Below are 6,439 nucleotides of genomic sequence, written 5' to 3' on the forward strand. Positions count from 1 at the left end.
GTCTTGCTCATTTTCTGATTTCACGGCTTCCGTTAAAGACAAACATGCAGCTTCTTCCATTTCTGTATACCTGAAGGTTAGTGAGTAACGTGAAAACTGTTACATAAAAGTGTATTGTGCGAATGAATAAATGAATGAATGAAAGGCTTAGTGTTTCAATTATTACATCAGCATATTCTAGAAATATAGGGTGTTCTGATAATTCAGCCATCATTATTTTACATAGAAATTCGTTTGAAATACTGAACTTAAAAGTGGTCTTCTTGAATAGAGATGCAGACATAGAGAACAGACTTTGAACACGGTGGGGGAAGGATAGGATGGGACGAATTGAGACAGTAGCATTGACATTTATACACTACCATGTGTAAAATGGATAACCAGTGGGAAGCTGCTTTAAATGGCACAGGGAGCTCAGTCGGTGCTCTGTGACTCCCTAGAGGGGTGGGATGGGGTGGGAGGTAGGATGAGCTTCAGGAGAGAGGAGACATATGTGTACTTGTGGCTGATTCATGTTATATAGCAGAAGCCAACACAATATTGTAAAGCAAATACTCTCCAACTAAAAATAAATTTAAAAAAATATTTTAAAAAGAGGCCTTCTTGTAATCCATTTATAAATTAGATTTACCTATATATTTTTGGAAATAACAGCTTTCCAATTATGAATGTAATATATGCCTATTACCAACAAAAGACCATACTAAATATTTTTTAAATGACAATTGCTGTTTTGTGTATACCTACAAATGACTACAGTTAACATTTTGGAATATATCTGTACTTTCTTCTATACTTTATACACACATGTACATTTTTAATAGCACGATTTTCTAAGTAATGAATGTGCTATGATTCATTTTAACCAATCCCTTACTGATGAACAGTTAAATTGCTTCTACTTTTTTGCTGTCTTTTATAATTAAAAGTAAATATGATTAGTCAAATTTCTGCATATATAAAGAATATATTCACTAAAGCAGAATTTCTATGTACTTTTTTCCTCTACAAAGAATATATCTCTTACTTTTAAGTCTGATTAGTTTGAAAAATCTAATTCACTTATGCTGAATATCTTAATACCAGCATTAAAGATTTAAAATTCAGTTGTTTCAAATATAAAATTAAGCATTGAAAATATCCTTGGAAGAGCATGTCTATTATTATCTTTGAGATATATGCTATATTTACCCACATGGTTATTGCCATCACATAATTGCAGCTTTTAGAGTTTGGTATATGTTAAAAGTCTAAGCTCTAACATTCAAAATGTCTTCTATCTTTCACTACTCCAGATGACATTTATACTCTTTCAGGTTTTGGAAATTGCCATTAGATGGTAGAGCTTTGTAAATAAATAAAGAACTCGGTTGCTTTTCAAAATTTGGCAGAGGCAGGCTAGGAAACTAATTGTTCACACATGTATGTGTGTACATACATGTGTGTGAAAGCATAGGAAATAGCAACTTATATAATAGACTGAATCTCAGGATTCATTGTTCAGTGTATGTGTGAGAGACACAGAAGAAAGGAGATAAAGGGGGAGGATGGAGAGAACATGAATATGAATAATGAGGACATTTAGTTCCTTGTCTCTTGATGCTCACTGGTAAAGAATTCACCTGGCCAAAGCAGGAGACATAGGTTCCATCCCTGGGCCGGCAAGATCCGCTGGAGAAGGGGATGGCAACCCACTCCAGTCTTCTTCCTGGAGAATCCCATGGACAGAGGAGCCTGGTGGGCTACAGTCCATGGCCTCGCAGAGTCGGACACAACTGAGTGAGTGAGCATGATGAAAGGTCTATATATTTGGTCAGATCTACCTGGTATTTTAAAGAACACTCTCCTCACACAGGAGAGAGTGTATGCATTCTAACTGCAAATCCGCTACATAGAAACCTTCAAGCTTCGAACTTTCGGAGATGTGAACGTGTGTTCCATCAATGCCAGGCATGAGCGCTATTGTAGCTTGCCCTCCATCTCCTGTTGCTAATGATCCCTCAGCTCTACCATCTCCCACCCCCACCACCTCCTCTGGTCAGTAACTCCTCTTCTTGCCTGTTCACTCAGTGCCAGCCCCTATATATCGGCTGTTGTATTGTACTACTGTAGTTTTCAAGATACTGTACGTAAGAATATTTTCTCTATTTTTTGTGTTTGTTTTTATGTATTATCTGTGTGAAAAGTGTTATGAACCTATTACATTATAGGACTATATAGCCGATTGTGATAGTTGGGTACCAGGCTAACTTTGTGGGACTTAATGAACAAACTGGACTTACGAATGCCCTCTCAGAATGGAACTCATTCATATATAGGGGACGACTTCACTAAGGCATCTGCACCTCTCTCTCCAGTGCCTCAAGAGATCTCTCTGGATTTCTCTCGCTGTCCTTTCACACTTTGCTATATTGAACTTCCTGGGCTCCCATTGTCTGAACTCATGTGTTGTCTTTGCTTCCATTGTTGGATCTCATGTGTTGTCTTCTTACCTAGATTTTTGGGTAGATGCTTTGCTCATAATGACAGCTCGATTCTTTATTACAAGGTCACCATTAAACAGAACCTTAAGGTTTTCCTTATCTCTGCATCCTACCACCAAGGTCAATTCCATCAAAATGTTTAGACTCAACTGTAGTTCCCAGGACCCAACGCATATTAAATACAGAGGGTACAGACAGATTGCATGACATGGGCCTTAATGTTTTGTCTTTTATTTTGTTTTTTTTAAACTAACATGCTTCTTGGAGGAGGAAATGCCAGCCCACTGCAGTATTCTTTCTGGGAAGATCCTACAGTAGCCTGCCAGGCTTCTCTGTCCATGGGGCCATAAAGAGTTGGACATGACTGAACAACTGAGCATGCATGCATTGATTACATTGTATCAAAAAGAATTAGCAATGGAGCAGCATCGTTAAGAATTTAGACTTTGGAATCAGACAGGCCTAGATTTGATTACAAGGTCTGCCACTTAAAAGGAGTGTGTCTTTGAGAAAACTTATATATTCTGAGTTTGAGTTTTTCCATTGATAAAATGGCTATGCTAGTCACACCAGCCTCATGGGCTTACTATAGGTATTAAGATGCTATAAGTAAAGAACTTAGTACATTGCTTGGAACAAAACAGGTACTTAATAAACGATCAGTAGCATCTTTACTTCTATTCAAATTGGTGAAATTTAGATTATGGTGGTAAGTAGAAATTCTAGGGCAGAGTGATTTATGAATGTGTTCTTCCTTAAATGTTAAAATCTTTAGGTAAATCTTATTTTCCCAGACTCACCTCTGTTGTGTGATTTGGGGTCTTTTCACATAAAGTGACACAACCAATCAAAACAACAAAAAATGTGAAAAAGTAGTTTGTACCCTGAAAATGGAAGCTGCTATACTTGTATAAACTCAGAGTTTATCCTCTAAAACTGAACGGTATAGCAAGATGGATAAGCATGGACTTAACTATTACTGCCTGGAATTTGGAAGCCTCACTTGTAAAAGGCAGACAGTAGTCAAACTAGAATCATAAACTTTAGGAGAATCTAGGGGATGCTGAGCTTAGAGGAGAAACATAGCCATGAGATAAAACATTAACGTTTACTCCAGGCACAGCATTTTCTTTCTGGTTTTCTTCCAAGGTAAAGCTTTCTGATTCTGCCAGATTTCACTTGTATCCATGTGTGTATGCTGCAATTTGGCCTTACACTGCCTGGCGGGTGGGTAGTTCATTTCTGTGATCCTCCTTTTGTTCCTTGATCTTTGCAAAAGAAAATTTCCCCTTGTGCTCGTTGACCTAGAAATTAAGTGGTGGTAAGTAAAGGGTACTTCCCAGGGAATGCTTCACACACACAGTATTTTAATATGATGCTTACTGCATCCAGAATATGAATCATGGGCCATTCTCCATGGCCTTCAGCCACTGGCTCCTGAATCTGCTTACTCTAAACACCTGAAATACAGAATCAGCTAGAGCTATTTTAGGACAAAATCCCACTTGGTTCTATGGTTTTAAACAGCTCCTCTGATGGGAAGTGTTGTCAGAAGGAGTGACTGAATCTTCTCAAGTTATATTGTATGGTTGATGATATCCTAGAAATTATGTGACATTCATGAAAATCTGATATGTTCTGATAAAATGCTGTCAGTTATAATTCGAGTTATCATATTCAAGTGTTTCAGATCACAAAAAAATAAAATAAAATAAAATAAATAAACAGCTCCTCTGCTTGGAATTACAGAATCCCAATGTCATAAGGGGTTTCAGGGAGCACCAAGTTCAGCATTTCCCAAACTGTCTTCAGAGCAGTGCAGTCATCCCAAGAAATGGCAGTGTGAAGAGAAGACTCTGTGCTCAGACAAGTTATACATTATTTAAAGTTTTCATTGTTGGATCCTCATGATGTTTATTATTATAAGGGTACTCTGAATCTCAAAAAAAGATTCAGAGACTATACAGTATTTTCCTAATTTCAGTATCTGAGTTGTCTTAGAGTCTTCTGGTGCATACACCTTATGAAGAACATGTTGGGAAGTGCACTGTGGTTCCAGGACTCCTAGTGGCTCAGACAGTAAAGAATCTCCTGAGATGCAGGAGACCCAGGTTCCATCCCTGGGTCGGAAGATCCCCTGGAGGAGGAAATGGCAATCCACTCCAGTATTCTTGCCAGGAGAATCCCATGGAGAGAAGAGTCTGGTCGGCTACAGTCCATTGGGTCTCAAAGATTTGGATACAGCTGAGCAACTGACACTTTGTTTTCACCCCATGACTTTACAGATTAAGAAACAGTTTCAATGTCAAGACAAAAGCCTATAATTTTAGTAAAAGGAAAATCAGGTCCCAGTTAGAAAGTATTAAAAACTCACCAGAACAGACAGGAACACACTTTTTAGAAATCTCACTTTCTTGTTTGACATCAGAACAGTTGACACTGATAGATGTTACTTGTTGCCAGTGCATTTTCTTCCATCTTTACCCAGAGTTACATGCAGTCTCATACAGCCCAGGGTATCCCTGAAGGTATGAGATGCCAAGATACCTTTTGTTTCCATAATGGAGAACAGCAGTTCAGAACTACCATGTTCTTGTTATGGACTGATTTGAGACCTCAAAATATTCACCACTCCCCCTTGATCATCTCATGCATTGTGAACACTAATAGTGACATAGAGTCATTTCATCTTTTAACCACTGCTTGAATTATTCACTTATCATGAATTTAGCACTGCATCTCTCCTCATATTTCACAATAACAGTGTAAAGACTTAGGAAAGAGTTCTTTCTGATTTTGTATTTAAAGGCCAAGTGGATCTTTACTGTGTTTTTAGTAATCTGGACTTGAGAGAATGGTAGAGATCAGTGGTGGCTCAGCTTAGGAAGAATTAATGCTTTCTCATCTCAGACACAGGAAGCCACGCATTGTTATGGTTAGGGGGGGAAATTATATATTGAAGTATCTTTTTATATACGCTAAGTTTCTGCAGGCCATACCCACTTGAGTGTATAAGTGGCAAAGTAAAAGCACTGACAATGTATTTTAAGTGCCAGGCTCCTCTTCATACTGCAGATGCAAAGATCTGTCTTCTTTCAGTGTAGGGCATCTCTGCTTACTTCTGTCAACAATCAATGTGGCTTCCAGGTCATGGCAGAAGGGAAGGGAAACCTTCCGTACTATATACACGGGTGCACACCCAAATATATCACAATTCTAGCCTACCTACTTGTCAAAAATGTGTCATATAACTTAACCTCCAGTTCAGTTCTCCATCCATAAAGTGGATTTAATATGCTCCCTTTTCAGAAAGTTTATGAATATTAAATAGAATAAAATATGGAAAGATAATAGCACACTATAAGAACTCATTGAATGTTACCACCCTTTATTAATCTAAATACTTGTGCTAACCATACCTGTTTCATAGAGACTTTTGGAGATTAAATAATAAAATAAATGAAAACATCTCAAGGGATGTTAGATTCTTTCATCCTCCAACCTAAAATTAAAAAAGTCATCGCTTCTCGGCCTTTTGGCTAAGATCAAGTGTAGTAAAAAAGTCACTCAGTTGTGTCTGACTCTTTGTGGCCCCATGAACTGTAACCCGCCAGGATCCTCTGTCCATGGAATTCTCCAGGCAAGATGACGCGTGGATAGCCATTCCCTTCTCCAGGGGATCTTCCCCCCCCCCAGGTATTGAACCTGGGTCTCCTGCATTTCATGCAGATTCTTTGCCATCCGAGCCACCAGGGAAACTCTTAAAAATAAAATATATGTTCTATTACAGAGTCTGTCAGGGAAGATAGAAGCCACTCCTATTGTTTTAACAAAATGTAAAATAAAGGCGACGTTAAACACCTGTTGGGGAATTAAAAGACATAGAGCTATATAGAGACAGTGTCTATAGAAGGAAGCTCTACCTTTAGGATTTGGGGAATTAAAGGAAAAATTGA

The 6,439-nt window shown here is 38.2% G+C and overlaps 1 pseudogene; it reads left to right on the forward strand.

Annotated features, from left to right (window-relative positions):
• The first annotated feature begins 6,002 nt into the window (after window positions 1–6,002).
• Window positions 6,003–6,175, forward strand: LOC136148813 (U2 spliceosomal RNA; annotated as a pseudogene).
• Window positions 6,176–6,439: the final 264 nt, after the last annotated feature.

Source organism: Muntiacus reevesi, chromosome 17 (assembly GCF_963930625.1).
Source record: "Muntiacus reevesi chromosome 17, mMunRee1.1, whole genome shotgun sequence".
Lineage (NCBI taxonomy): Eukaryota > Metazoa > Chordata > Mammalia > Artiodactyla > Cervidae > Muntiacus > Muntiacus reevesi.